This window comes from Phascolarctos cinereus, unplaced genomic scaffold, assembly GCF_003287225.1.
Source record: "Phascolarctos cinereus isolate Bilbo 61053 unplaced genomic scaffold, phaCin_HiC Scaffold_5;HRSCAF=322, whole genome shotgun sequence".
NCBI lineage: Eukaryota > Metazoa > Chordata > Mammalia > Diprotodontia > Phascolarctidae > Phascolarctos > Phascolarctos cinereus.
In genome coordinates, this window is record NW_027555958.1 from 451011573 (window position 1) to 451027662 (window position 16090).

The following is a 16090-nucleotide window of genomic DNA, read 5'->3' on the forward strand; positions in this document are numbered from 1 at the left end:
CAATGACTTTATCAGCTGATAACGCATCTCAGTAGAATCAACCAGAGGTGCATTAACAAGACCTAAACATCTCTACTGAATCAAAGGAAAGCATTTCAAGGAGGTTCGACAAGAATTCTGCTCCAATTGGTTGAGGAGTCTCCTTAGATTTCTTCAAACACCAGTAAAATTCTACCTTTCATAGAAAGCTTTTCCTAATCCCCTTAATGCTGGCCCCTCCCCCCTCCATTTTATCCTGTCTGCATCTTGTTTCTGCATTATTGTTCTTCTGTTGCCTCTTTCATTGGACTGTGAGCTCTTTGAGACTCAGGATTAGTTTTGTATCTCCAGAACTTTGGCATGTAAGAGGCACTTAATAAATGCTTCTTAACTGCTTGCCTTAGTCATACACTGTGACTTTTGTACAAAACCAGTTTAAAGTAGTTGCTTTGGAAGAATTTGAGGGTCTGGCATTAGAGAAGAAAAGGCCACAATCATCTCAATCAAGCTGTTACGAATGATTGTTCTTGGATATTGTAAGGATGATCAGTTGTGAAAGACATTTCCTTAGATCAATGAAACGATCCGTGACAACTCTAAAGGACCCGTGATGAGAAAATGCTATCCATCTCCAAAGGGAGAACTGATGAGCTTTGTGTGCTAATTTAGCCTGGTTGGCTAACATCAATTAATAATCACAGAGGAAAGCACACTAGTAGGGGCTTGGAAGCTATGGTATTATAAAAACCACCCCAAATCCCTAGGGCTGCCCCTCAAGTCCTGATAGGATCTCTTGCTAGCCACCCCCCTGTAGACCCAGACTGCCATGGTGAGGCAGAGTTTGGAGAGTAGCTCCAAAGCTTGTGCCGTGTGTCTATTCTGGAAAAACTTGTGTGTGCGTACGTGTTTTCTACCCTGTTCGAATGTAAGCTTCTTGATGTCAAGGACCTCTTGCCTTTTGCCTTTTTTTCCCTATCTCAGTGCCTGGCAAAAAAAAAAAATCAGTCAGTCGTAGTCAATAAGTATTTCTTAAGAGCTTACTGTGTATAAGGAATTGTACTGGGGATGCAAAGAGAGGTGAAAATATGATCCCTGACCTCAAAGAGCTCACAGTCTAATGGGGAGGACGATATGCAAATAACTATAAATAGAAAATAAATACAATGTGAATGGATAATAATGCCAGAGAAAAAGGGAGGAAGGGGTGAGGGAGACTGGGAAAGGCCTCCTGTGGAAGGTGTGATTTGAGCTGATTCCTCTTGAAGGAAGCCAGGGAAGGCAGAGGGAGAGTATTCCAGGCACTGATTGTCAGCCAGTGAAAATGCACAGAATTAGGAGAAGGAGAGTGGTTCAAAAGGATAACTGATGAGGCCAACCTGAGTGGATCATAAAGTGTGTGGAGTGGGATGTGAGACTGGAAAGGTAGGAAGGGTCCAGGCTATGAAGGGCTTCAAATGCCTAACACAGCATTTCATGTATGAGCGTGGACGCACTAGGGAGCCACTGGACTTGACTGAGTAAGAAGGGGGCCAAGGGGGCTGTAGGATAGGATCAGATTTGTGCTTTAGGAAAACCCTTTTGGCAGCTGAGTGAATGATGAATGAGAGTAGGGAGAGACTTGAGGAAGGAAGATGTTAAGTCAGAAGATTATGGCAATAGCAGAAGGTAATGAAGATCTGCACTGGGGCAGCAGCAGTTGGAGTGGAGAGAAGGGGGCATATACCAGCGTGGATGGGGGATGGTGTGAAAGCAGAAAGGGACAAGATTTGACCCCAGATGTGAGAAGTCAAGGATGACAGCTAGTAGCAAGCCTGGGTAAGTAAGAGGAAGGTGGCACCCTCAGCACTAATAGGAAAGAAAGTTGGGAACTAAAAGAAGGTTTGGGGGGAAAGAACATTCTATTTTGAGATGAACTACAGCTCAGCCAGCTTGAGATGTCCAAAAGGCAGCTGGTGATAAGGGACTGGAACTCAGGAAAGAAACGAGGGCTTGAGAAGTAAAGCTGGCAATCACCTGCACAGTGATGATACTGCAGCTAAGATCAACAAGTGATATAGTATTAAGGGAGAAGGGAAGCAGCCCCGGACAGAGCCTTGATGGACCCGCCATGGTTAGGGAGTATGGCCTGGATTTCATTGATCAATTGATCAAAGAAATCATCTAATCCACCCCGTTCATTTGCAAGACGAAGAAACGGTCCCAGACAGAGGAAATGACTCGCCCGTCTTCATATGGGTAGTTAGGGGCAGAGGTTGGATTCAAGGCCGGATGTGACCCCAAACCCTGTGCTCTTTCTAATATACCATGCTGACATATAGACTATTGAGCCCAACTCGTTCAGTTTCTTATCTTTTTTCATTTTGTTCATTGGCTTCAATGCTAAGCCCACAGTAGGCTCTTAATCAGCTGCCAATCTGATATCCTTGAGTACAGGTCTGGTCGTGCCACCCTGCTGCTCAGGAATCTTCAGCGGCTCTTGGTTGCCCTCAGGGAATTTACCAAAAAATATGGATAATAGTAGCACCTATTTCTCAGGGTTGTTGTAAGGATCAATTGAATTAGTGCAGGTAAAACAACCTTGAAGCTCTTAGGAGCTAGCCACTGTTCAGAGGCAGGCTCCAACTTGGACAAAAATTAGTTCGATGATGTTATAGGGCAGGGGTGCCACTGGTCCAAACACAGTGATGTGGGAAAGAGGGAGGAGGAAGGAGCCCTTTCTGCTGAGACATAAGGAAGGAGGCAGAACTTAAAAGTTTCCTCCTCTTGGAGGAAGAGAAACATTTCAGCAAGTGGACCTAAGGACAAAGTGCTTCCCTGGCCTGGTGCTGCTGGGACGTCGGAGATTTCAGAGGGCCGATCAATCAACCAACCACCATGCATTTATGAAGTATTAACTGTAGGCTGTGCTAAGAGAAAGCCCCCTCCAGGGGCTTACATTCAAATGATGGTAACTAATAAAGCCATTTGGCAAGAAGGTCTGACTGCTTGAAAAGGAATGAGAAATAAGGGAAGGTAGATGGAAACCAGATTGTGAGAGGCCTTGAATTTAGTCTTAGGAGTTTGCATTTCATCCCAAGGGCAATAGTGAGACAATGAAGGGCCAGATGTGGCCTTGGAAGATTATTTTGGCAGCTGTGGGGAGGATGGATTGGAGGCTACGACATTGGTCCCAGTGAGAAGTGAGGGGGTTGGTGGCCAAGTGACCAGACACTAGGCATGCCCTAAACTCAACATTCCTTCTCCTGCCTCCTTGAATGACCACAAGCCATTTCCTATGCCTAGAACATACCCCCTCCTCATCTTCACCTGTCAGCATCCTTCCTTTCCCATTTAACTCATGTCATCTCCTACATGAAGCCCTCTCTCGCTACCTGCCCCTTCTCAGCTATAAGTGTTTCCTCCTTCCTCAACTGTCCTTATTCATGTAAATCCCCTCCCAGGAGAACATCTGCTCCAAAAGATCATAGAATCCTAGATTCGGAACAGAAAGGCTTCTCGAAGTCCAGCTCATTCAACCTCAGCATTTTATAGACAAGGAAAGTGAGGCAGGCTCAAGGAAATTAAGCAACTTGTCTAAGGTTACACAGGCTGTAAGCATCAAAGGTTGGATCTGAACCCAAGTCCTCTGATTCTCAAATCAAATTTCTTTCCACTCTACAATGCCTTATACATAGTGATCACTTAATAAATTTTGAACTGAATTGTTAAACTGAGGGGACAGATTTAAGAAATATTATAGAGAAAAGGTTCTTGGGGCAGAGCCAAGATGGCGGAGTAAAAGCAGTGACTTGCTTGAGGTCTCCCCCAGACCCCTCCAAATACCTGTAAAAAATGGCTGTAAACAAATTCTAGAGCAGCATAACCCACAAAAAGACAGAGTGAAACAAATTTCCAGCCCAAGACAACCTGGATGGTTGATTGGAAAAGTCTATTGTGTCGGGCTAGGAGAGGAGCACAGTTCAGGGTGGGCGTGCAGGCAAAGATCAGGCCTCAGCAACCTGGAGAAGGCCTCAGGGTATTGAATCACAGGCAGCTGTGGCAGTTTCCAGACTTTTCAACCCACAAACGCTGAAGACAACTTAGGTCAGGAGGAAAGGTCTGTGACCACAGTGAGAGAGAAGCTTGGTCTCAGCCCGAGTCCCAGCATAGCCCCAGGGTGGCAGCTGCTTCCAGGGCTCTCGGCCCACAGACTTGAGGGGGAATTGAGTGGCTGATCAGAGGGGGATTGCAGGGATCTCTTTGCTGGTGCTGAGGCAGGAATCTCTTGCTTTGCCCGTGTTTGGTTCTGGGTCACAGTGCTGAGTGGTGATCCTGAGGCAAGGAGGAGCACTGGCGTGGTGGAGCTTATAGTGGCGGTTGAAGGGAATCCTCCTCACAGTTACAAGGCAGAAAAGAGTGCTTGTAGTCACTCATAGACCAGAGCACAGTAAACACCTTGCCCTTGATCATACCACCTTGGAAGAACTGAAAATTTACAGGTCCCTAGAAGTATCTCTCAAAACAGCTGCACAAAACCCCCAAAGCTTGGGACGGTACATTCTCCACACTGGAAGCAGATCCCTACCTTAACAAAGAGTTTAAAATTCAAGTAAATGGCTGGGAACATGAGCAAACTGCACAAAAAAAGTCAGACCATAGAATCTTTCTTTAGTAACAAAGAAGATCAAAACGTACAACCAGAAGAAGACAACAAAGTCAAAGCTCCTACATTCAAAGTCTCCAAGAAAAATATGAATCAGTCCCAGGCCATAGAAGAGCTCAAAAAGGATTTTGAGAAGCAAGTAAGAGAAGTAGAGGAAAAACTGGGAAGAGAAATGAGAGTGATGCAAGAAAATGAAAAACAAGTCAACAGCTTGCTAAAGGAGACCCAAAAAATACTGAAGAGAAAAGGTTCTTTACCATCTTTGTGTCATGGACTCCTTGGACAGTCAGTCTTAGGAAGCCTAGGGACTCCTCAGAATGTTTTATGTATATATATTCACACATATATGTATAGATGATGGATTATATAATTTTATTATATATACCTATATCTTTATTATATCTATATATATGTCCTTATTATATATGCATACATATAGATAGATAGATGGATCAGATATATCTTTATTATATATATACATATACCTTTATTATATATGCATATGTATTTATTAAATATGTATACATACACATAGGTAGGTAGACAGATCATATCCATATAAATATCTTTATTATATATACATATATCTTTATTATATATACATATATCTTTATTAAATATCTATACATACACGTAGGTAGACAGAGAGAGAGAGAGAGAGAGAGAGAGAGAGAGAGAGAGAGAGAGAGAGAGATGGATGGATAGATCTGAGTGCTTGCATGAGATCAGAGGGAGATCTGAGAGCCCTTTCCACTCAAACTCGTAGAGACTAGACATGAATTATATTCTGGTGTTCCCAAAAGGAAACCCTGAAGAGATCTCCCTATATATGCACAAACCTAAGATTGTCAAATTTCTCAAAAAGTGTATTGCTAGGACAATGACATTCAGGTGAGTGGGAAACCTCTCAAATTCATCATTACCTTACTGTGTAAAGTGGACAGAGATTAGATAGAGAATGGACCGGGCACAGGATTGAATAATAGAGGAAGTTTATCACTTTGAATTTACTCAGTTTGTATTTTGTGGAACATAAGTTCCTTGGGGGTAGAAAGTGTTTAGCTACTGTCTTTGTATCCTCAGCCCCTGACACAGTGCCTAGAACACAGTAGGCACTTAATATATGTTTGTCGAGTTGAATGGGACTGAATCAATCACATTTGGGAAAGGGTACAGTGCTTTGGATAATCCCAATTCAATCCAACAATTTTTTAAAAAAATTTCTTCTGTGTTCAAGGCCCTGGTTTACATGCTGGGTCTACAAAAACAAAAAGGAATCAAGCTCTACCCTCAAGGTACCTACATTCTACTGAGGGGAAACAGTATGACATAAAGAACAGATTACCAGATAATCCGATGAGAGAGAGAAACCAGAACAACTAAAAGGGGGCACCTGAGCACTAGCGTCTGAGTCTTGAAGGAAGACAAGGCTTCGAAGCGGGGAAGCTGAAGAGGGACTTCATTCCAGGCATGCACTGACCCAAGGTAAGAGATGCCATATCAGGTTTAGAGAACAATCAGCAGACTGTTGGACTGGGCCACAGAGTACATGGAAGGAAATAACACAAAAGCAGATTGAAAAGAGAAGTGGAAGGCAGAATGTCGAAGGCTTTAAGGCAAGGGTTTATTTTCCTTCTTAAGAGGCAGCTAGGTGCCATAGTGTGGGAAAGACCCAAGTTCAAATCCTGCCTCAGACACTTCCTAGCTGTGTGATGCTGGGCAAGTCATTTCATTACTGTCTGTCTCAGTTTCCTCAGCTGTAAGATGAAGGTGACGACTTCTGAATTTCCTTCCAACTCTAAGCTGACGGCCCTATGAGAACTTCAAGTTGTTCACTGTAGCAAAAACAAACAAACCCGTATCTCTATAGCACCAGCATTCTCCTAGTAATATTGTATGGCTGCAAAATCTGGGGTAGCCATCATAAAGCAAGACAAAAAATATGGCTGGCGTTATTGTAAGCATTTATAGCACATTCAATGTATTTCCCTCCACCCCACCAAGTCTTACACATGGTACTCTATGGGTCTGCATTCCGTCATCAGAACTTGAGGTCACAGGTCCCTTCCCCCTTCGATGTAATCAATCAGTAACATTGAGCCTTACTACAGGCCAGGCACCGTGCTAGATCCTGAGGATGCAAAATTAAAAATGAAAGTCCTTGTCCTCAAAGACCCACATTGTACGAGGGGTACAAGATGCACGTGAATCAGAATAGACTTCCGCAAAGAACCACAATTTTGTAAATATTCATTGATCACAATGCTAGAGCTTAAACACAAAGAAGGGGTTGAAAAAAAAAATACACCTCCTGCCTCCTTTTGCAGAGGTGGGGGACTGTGGGTGGGATATATTGCATACACTTGTCAGACAGTTGATGAGTTTCATTTCATCTTTTTTATTCTTTGTCACCAGGAATGGCTTACTGTGGGGAAGAGAGGGAGGGATATATTTAAGGGAGAGGCAAGGGGAAGACAGCAAAATGAAATAAAATCTCTAAAACAAACATTCATCAGATTGAATTGAGAAGGTGCTAGGTTTGGAGGCCAAGGACCAGGGCTAGAATCCTGGCTTTGCTGTGTGAGCTTAGACAACTCACTGGGCCTCATCTATAAAACAAAGGTGCTAGACTAGATGAGGGTTAAGTTTCCTTCCTGGGCTGAAGCCTGTGATCCTAAAAGGGGGATTAATAGACGGACACAGCCTTGATCCCAGCTGAGACGTCTTCTTCCTCCAGAGGCCCCATCTCTGTGTGCCTAACCCAAGAGCCAGATCTTTCTCCTCCCGGGAGGCCTAGCCCAGGCCCCAGCATCATTTTACAGCCAGCAGGCCTGGCTGCATTTCCTGGCGGCTCCTAAGTCTTGGGGGCCAGAGCCCCGGGAGGCTGTCCCGCTGGGTGCAGTCGGTATTTCAGACCTGGTCCCCCTCCGCTGCCAGCTCTGCCCACTCCGTGGATGACTCATGCCCTAGTTCCTCCCTCCCACTTGCCAGGGAACTGGTCCTTCCCTCAAATCCCAGCTCACAGCTTTTCAACATCCCAGTGCTTACTGGTACAGTACACCTTCCGCCCACCAGCACAGGAGGGGGCCTTCGGCAGAATACAGAGGAGTCAAGTCAGAGTCAACATCATACAGTGGTTTAAATCTGCAAAGTGCTTGACAGGGATTCAAGCCCAGGCACCTCCTGACCGTAAATGAACCTCCGTCCCTACTGCCCCAGATGCTCTTCTGACTTGACTGGTGCTCCCCTCTGTCCAGCCCCCTGACCCTTAGAGATGGGCAGCACCGGCCTCGTCCTGGTATTCATCTAGAAAGACCTCAGGGGTCATCCAGTCCAGCATCCTTATCTGACCAATGAGGCAACTGAGCTCAGGGGGCTACACCGGGTCACAGACTTAGAACTGGAAAGGACCCAAGGGGTCATTTTGTCCAACCCCCTCACTTCCCAGATGAGGAAACTGAGGGCCAGGATGATTAAATGACTGACCTAGATCACACAGGTACTAAGTGGCAGAGTCAGGATTCAAACCCAGGTTCTCTAACTACAAACCCAGCATCCTTTCCATTGTACCAAGCTCTTCCTCAGTCCCTCCTCACGCTGTAGATTGGCCCTGGCCCTTGAAAGCTGTCTGATCCAATCCACAAGCATCTTATGTCTGAGGGCCGGCCAAAGATCACAAATATGACCTTTTAGGCCTGGGACACCCTAAGACAAAGAGGGTTTGGGATGGTCACTGACGTCCAAATCTAAAAGAGGAAAGTGAGGTTTGGAAAGGTATCAGTTTGTATCCCACTCCTGACATTAATCTTTGGGGCAGCTAGGTGGTACAGTGGAGAGAGCATCAGGCCTGGATCCAGAAGGACCTGAGTTCAAATCCAGCCTCAGACACATAACACTTACTAGCTGTGTGACCCGGGGTAAGTCACTTAACCCCACTGCCTACCAAAAACAGAAAAAAAGGAAAGGTATCAGGAGAGCTTTGTTCGAGAGTTCAAAGGGCAGTCACATAAAAAAGACAGCAGAGGGTCTGAGCAATGGGGACAAGTTTGAGAGAGACCATTTCAGGTCTCCTGCGTCAAGACAAATGATGAGAGCCGCTGAAATCTGAATGGGCTGCCTCGACAGTGGGGTGGACTCTCCTGCGCTGGAGGTCTTCAAGAACAGGTGGGGGGCCACTTGTCCAGAATGTTGCCAAGAGGTTGGACTGGATCCGACGGACTGGATCCTTCTGACTGAGCTTCTGAAACTTCCTGCAGTGAGAGAACTAGGAAATGTCTGTACTGGGACTGACTCCAACTCAATCTCCAGACCTGGAAGCCAGTCATTTTTCCCTTTTTTCCTCTCATGAACTAGCCGTGTGACCTTGAACATGTCCCTTGAATTCCCTGAGAGCAGAAAACCCTGAGTCTTCTCTGGAAAATGGGAGGATAGGGCTAGATGGGCTCTGTGGTCGCTGCAGCTCCAGACATCTCTGACCTCTGTTTGAAAGGACATACAAATGACCACCACCGCCACCAATGACAAACAAGGCATGGAGGGTGTGGGGAGCGCAGGGAGGGCTGAGAAGGGAGCTCCTCCCCAGAGCAGGATGGCACAGGCCAATGGGATACAGCAGGCTCCATGGTTCTGAGCGGGGAGACTCTAGAGGAAAGGAGTACAGGAAATGAGGGGGTGGCAAGAGATGGCATTCTGGTGTTTTCTCTCCTAAGACTGTATGTAGTCTAAGGAGATTTTCCATGTGTCTATGCACACAGCTCTGTGCTGGAAGTGTGTCAGAGAGGACTCCTACAGAGGAGCCCGGGGTGTCTGCCTCAGCAGAAATGCAGACTCCCCACTGGGGCTCCCGGGAACGCTCCTGTCTGCTGTCACAGAAAGCCTTCCCTCGGGGTTCCCCGGTGGGTCTGTTTCTGTAAACGCTCATGGCCCCACCCTCTCCCATCCTACCCCCCAAACCCTGGCCAGGCTAGGCTTTCTCCTAGGGCCCTTCCGCACGTGCATTAATTCATTCACTGATCATAGAGATAGAGCCGCAGGACCTAAGAAGCCCGAGAACCACAGAATCTTACATCTGGAACTGGCCGGGACCTTGGGGGCCTTCCACTCTAGCATCCTCATCTGACATACGAGGAAACTGAGACTCCAGGGGCCACCTCACAGGATCACAGACTTAGAACTGGAAAGGACCTTAGAGGTCATCTTGTCCAACCCCCTCACTTCCCAGATGAGGACATGAAGGGCCAGGATGATTAAATGACTGCCCTAGGTCACACAGACGCTGAGTGGCGGAGTTGGGATTCGAACCCAGGTTCTCCAACTTCAAACACAGCATTCTTTCACCATACCAAGCTCTTTCTCAATCCCTCCTCAGGCTCTCAAAAGTGATCCAATCCAATCCAACAAGCACTTATCGATAAATGTTTATTAAGTACCTACTAAGTGCCAGGCACCATGCTGGCACTGCAGTGCCCACTGTGTGTAAGGCACACTGCATCCTGTCCTCAAGGACATACTGGGGGCAAGGGAAGATATATGAAAACAGACCAGTGCAGAAATGATCATCTGAGGAGAGCGGGCAGTACAACTGTTCAGAAGTGGAGATGGAATGCCAAGTTCAGTGGCAAATAAACCAGTTTGGCTGAGGTACAGAGTACACGTGAAGGGCTAATGTGCTGAGTGCCTGGAAAACCAGGCTGGCATCAGATGATCAGGTCAAATCCACAAGGACTTATTAAGCACTTACTGCATACCCTGCTAGCTGGGATTCTTCTGTTCATCCTTTCTGGCTTCCTATGAGTTGTGATCCTAGCCACTGGGATGCTTTCCCTCCAATATCACAGAATGCAGCCCACCCACCCCTGAGCACCCAGGCTGAGTCTCTACTTCCTCTCCCTACCCAACATCTTGGGGGCCTTGCTCCCCTTCCCTTGATGTTATAGGGAGACGTGGGCAACCCTTGATCCCTTTACTAGGTTGCCCCATCTTATTTGTCTGATCACTCATTTTGATAAGGGCAGCTTCATGCCTGATGCCTCAAATAAATGAGATGACTTCTAGTTTATCATAAACAAGAATGTCTGAAGAGAGGTTAAGTGAAAAGAGAGTGAGAGGAAGAGGTAATGAAAGACCTGGGTTTTGGTGAGGTTTGCCTCCTCACCCACTGGGCAGCCTTGAGCAAGACATTTCCCCTCTGACCCCACAGTTTTCTCATCTGCCCACAGTGGGTGCTAGACTATATAATAATTACTATTAGTAGTAACAATAAACACTTATGAAATGCTTTAAGGTTTGCAAAATACTTTAAATATATATATACATATATATATACATAGATAGATAGATAGATAGATAGATAGATAGATAGATCGATAGATAGATAGATAATCTCATTTGATCCTTACAACAACTCCAGGAGGTGAGAGCTGGTGTTAGCCCATTTTACAGATGAGGAAATTGAGCAAGGTTAGGTGATATGCCTAAGAGTCACTCAGGTAGCATCTGTGGTAGTATTTGAACTCTGTCTGCCTAGATAAACTCTAAGATCCCGCCCAATTCTAACATAACATCCATGATCTTTCCTTCTTCAGATTTTCTTACAGTATTTTATCTGTGTCTGGAGAAGCTTGGCCCTACTACATTCTCCCTTGAATCAGCCCTGTCGGTCCCCATGTCATATACCCTTCCCATGGACCCTCCTGTACAGCTCCTTGGCTGTGTTGATTTCCACCATTGTATCTCTAGAGCCCACAGCACAGAATCGGGGGTCCTCCACCCAGTAGGTGCTTGTTTGAAATGGAACTGACTAGTCAATTCTATTCAACTCATCAAGTATTTATTAAGCCCCTACTGTGTGCCAGGCAAGGAGCTAAATGCTAAAGAGCCAAAGACAAAACCCAAGAATCTCTTGAGGAACTTCCAGTCTATGGGAGTAGGGTGGGGTAGGGAGTGGGAATATATAGAAAGTTAAATTAAAAAATACAATTTCTAATGGGAGTCGTAACAACAGCTAGTGATTATAAGATGCATTAAGGTTTAAATATGCCTTACAAATATTAGCTCATCTTATCCTCAAAATGACCCTAAGAGGCAGGTGCTATCATTATCCTCATTTTACAGATGAGAAAACTGAGGTACTCTCTACCCACTGCACCACCCAGCTGCCTCCCAACTGGTGGAGAGGAGGACGGGGCAGGGGAATTGGGACTTCCTGTAGGAGATGGCACACGAGCTTAACTTCAGAGAAGCTTGGGCTTCTGTGAGGCTAACAGAAAGAAGGAAAGCATCCCAAGTCATGTGCATGGGGACAGGAGATGGAAGGCTGTGTCCAGGGAAGGGCTAGTGGGATGGCTTGACTGGAATGTATTAAGGGAGGGCTGTGTGACAAATTAAAGGTCAGTTGGACTCAGTTGAGGGGGCAAGTGGGAGCCAGTAGGGTTTCACCCCATCTTGAGGTTCCTGGAACTCAACAGCTGTCTCCAGGATGGGTAGCACAGGGAAGGCAGAGGCACCAGCAGGTGACAGCAATAGTCCAGTAGAGAGGTGACGCAGGCCTGCACCAGGGAGTTGGCAAGGTCAGAGCAGAGAAGGGGACCGATGGGAGAGACACAGCACAGAGATACTTGACGAGAGCTTTGGGGAGAACCCGGGGAAAGGTGCTTGGGAATGGAATTTGTGTTCTTAGTATGGGCCTCATTTGTAATCATCTCGCCTTCTGGCAGTTTCACATTTCTGATGTGAGTGAAAGCTGGCAAAGAACCGCACAGACCAGACTGCATTCTCTCCTCGCCACAATCCTGCCAGGAAGGGCTACTTTTATCAGCCTTATTTTACAGAGGAAGAAACTGAGGACTGGAGAAATGAAGAGACTGGCCCAAGACCACGCACCCAGCTGGGAAGCGTCAGAGGTAGAGGTCCAGCCCAGGTCTTCTGATTCCTGTCTGAATACAGATTCAGGGAGTTTGGGAGTATTAATAATCCAGGATAAGGCAACATGGAGCTCATAACAAGACAGTAAAACCAGACAGCTTTGTGGAAGTGAGACACAAAATAAAGAGCAATGGGTCTGCTGGTCCCCCTGCCCCTCTGTCCAGGTGGCCTCAGGCACCTCAGAGAGAATGGGACCCCTCCTCCCCCAAACAAGTAAAGTTTATTGGATTTTTATAGAGTTCTTGCCTGGGCTTCGCAGGTGCTAGTGGAAAGGAACAAACGGTCTGGGCCTGGAGACTGATGCTGATTCATGCTAGTGGGGAGCAGGGGTTGGGGAGTGGAAGATGTTTAGGGGACTGGGGGCTGGCTGATATTTAAAATGCCATCATGAGGGGAAGGGGGATTTGGGCCATTCCTGCTCATCTTACTCTGACAGAATGACTCAGTTTCTCTGTCAGGGGTGTTGAGTTTCCCCAGAGGTTTTCCATTTAGCAAATTAGGGAGTACTGGGGTCCAGGTACAGTCCAATCTACCCTCCCATCATAGTGCCTCTGTGGCTAATTTCCTCTATTTTTAATGTTTCCAACCAATCTGTGACTTCATTGAGGGGGGGGGTCTGTTCATCTCCACACTTGATGGGAAGATCCCAGGATTTACACCTGGAAGGAAAGGTAGGTATCACCTCAGTGTCCAACCTGGTCATTTAGACAGGAAGAACTCCGGGGGAAGGGACTCACCTAAAGTCAAAGGATAGATCCAGCACTGGAAGCAAAGCTTCAGTTAATGGTCTCTGTGAGTTGCCAGGACCGTGACCTGAATTCAGCCTCTGACCTGGGACAGTGCTCAAATCACAGTCAGTCAAACAGTCAATAAGCATTTATTAAGCACCTACTAAGTGTGGGGCTAAGTGCTGGAGTTACAAAGAAAGATCAAAGAAGCTCACAATTTAATGAGAGAGATAATATGCAAATAACTATGTGTAAAAATGCTGTATACAGATTGGTATCATTGCTTCCCTTCTCAAGGGGTAGGAGAGGGGTAAGAGAGAGGGAGGGAGGGAATTTGGAACTAAAAATTTTAGAAAATGAACGTTAAATTTTTTTACATGTAATTGGGAAATATTTAATGAAATAAATAAAAAATACATTTTAAAATGCTATATACGGAATAAGATGGAGATAATATACAAAGGGAAGGCACTAGCACAAAGAGAAATCTGGAAAGGCTTCCTAAAGAAGGCGGGATTTTGTAGGGGTCATTCCAGACAGGCAGTGTAGCCCCAGATAATGCCTAGAGTCAGGAGATAGTATGGAACAGCAAGATGGCCCGTGTGGCAAGTACTAAGTATGTTGGGGTGGGGGGGAGTTGTGTGGGGGTTACATAAGGGGTGAGAAGACTAGAAATATAGGAAGGGGCAAGCTTATGGAGGTTTTAAAAGCCAAACGGAGGATTTATGTTTGAACCTTGAAGTGACTGGGAGCCATTGCTGAAATTGATGGAATGGGGGTAGTGTTGGACTTGGTCAAACTCTTGATTTAGGAAGGTCAATTTGTTAACTTCATGGAGGACGGTCTGGAAGGGGGAGAGACTGGAGACATAGCTGATCGGGGCGGGGCATCCTTGATGGCTTTCCACTTTGGTATTTCTGTCATCACCTCCCTCTTTGACTTTAGATTGTAAACTCCTTGAGGGCAGGGACTGTCTTTTCCCTCTTTTTGTAGCCCCAGCTCTTAGCACCGTGCCTGGCACAGTCTAGGCACTTAATAAATGTTGACTGATTGATTGATTGGCTTTTTATAAGCCCCACTTCCTTCTAAGCTGAACTCAGGTGCCAGCCACCTCAAGAAAACTCTAATTCTTCCACCTGCACTGTCTGGGCTCCTCAAAATTACTTTGTATTTAACTTGCATATATTTTGTTTTTATGTTCCTCCTCCCCTCCCCTGCCCCCAGTAGAATGGAAGCTCCCTGAAAGTAGGGACTGTTTCCTTTTAGTCTGTATTAGAGTGTTGTGTGAAAGACTGAGGTGCAGTCATTTGCCCAGGATCACATAGCCGGTCTGTGCCAGAGTCAGGATTGGAATCCAGGTCTTTCTGACTTCAAGGTTGGCCCTCTTGCCACTGCGCCATGCTGTTTCTCAGGGTGGTCAACATTTGGATAAATGCAAAAGCATCCATTTCTTCCTGGAATCTGTCCCCTCTGGGAAGCAGAATTGAGCAGGCATCCAGATGCCTTTTTTTCTAGAAATGGCATTTTGGTATGCCAGGGCTCAGCCACAGAACCCTTGGTAGAGGAAACACTGGGACTAGGAGATAAGTTTCCAATAGGATAGTGCCAATCTTTAAACATTTAGCAGAAAGTCTAGTGGCTGAAGAAAGCCTATAGGGCTGGACTCGGTTTCCATTTTTTCTCAAGAAGTAAATTTTACCTCATAAAATTTTAATTTTTACTTTTTAAAAAACCCTTCTCCTAGTGAGGTCAACAATTCTCAACCTTCTAGTTTGAGTGTTTCCATAATGCTATTCATCTCTTCCACTCCCTTCTCAGCTTTCACAGGAAACTGAGGCCCATACGTGCCTTCCTTTCCCCTTCTCTTCTGTTCACCAGGGGAGACACACACACACACACACACACACACACACACACACACACACACACACCTCCCCCCCCATTTCTTGGATAATTTTCTAAGATGAAAAAGTCAGTTTTTATTTACCCAAAAATATCACTTTTGATATTCAAGGAACTCTCAAAATCAAAGAGAAAAGTCATGACTCACAGATAACAAAAAGCAACATTGACTTCAAATTAGTAACAGGCCCTTCCACTGACAGTAATATAGAAAACCTGAGAAATTTTTAAAATTAAAAGTTCCTCTGGCCAGGACAATCAGGAGCTCAGTCTCTTGGGGCTGGATGGGAAGTTGGGTTGTGGAGTCTGATGTATAACTGAAGAATTCGCCTTCCAGATGCCTTAAGTATCTGAAGAGATGTCCAGAAGAGGAAGGGTCAGCTTGGCCTGCTTGGCCCTGAAGGGCAGAACCGGGGAGGAGATGGGGAAGCCCAGGGAGGTTTAGACAATAGCCAAAGTATGAGTTGCCCTGGTGGACTCTCCATAGAAAGGTGACGTTCTTTTGCATGAATGCCCAGGGACTGGATATGAGGGATGACAGCTGAGGTCACGCAAGCATCAGAGAAAGGAACTGGGATGTTTACCTGTTAGAAGAGGTGGGCTCTGGCATCTGAAAGACTGTCCTGTAGAAAATACTGACAGATTTGACCTCATGAACCAAAGCTCTTTGGAGCAGGGGTACTGAACCATTGTTAAGAGAGTACAGGGGTCCTGACACAAAGAGTTTTGACAACCCCTGGACCCACCACCTCACAAGCTAGCTCATCCCACATCCTCATCGTACAGATGAGGAAACTGAAGTACAGGAAAGTTAAAGGACTTGACCAAGGTCACGCAGGCAGTAAGGGATCAAGACAGGATTTAAACTCGTTCAAAATGTTTCCTGATGGGCATCCTGACACGGCATCACCAGCTC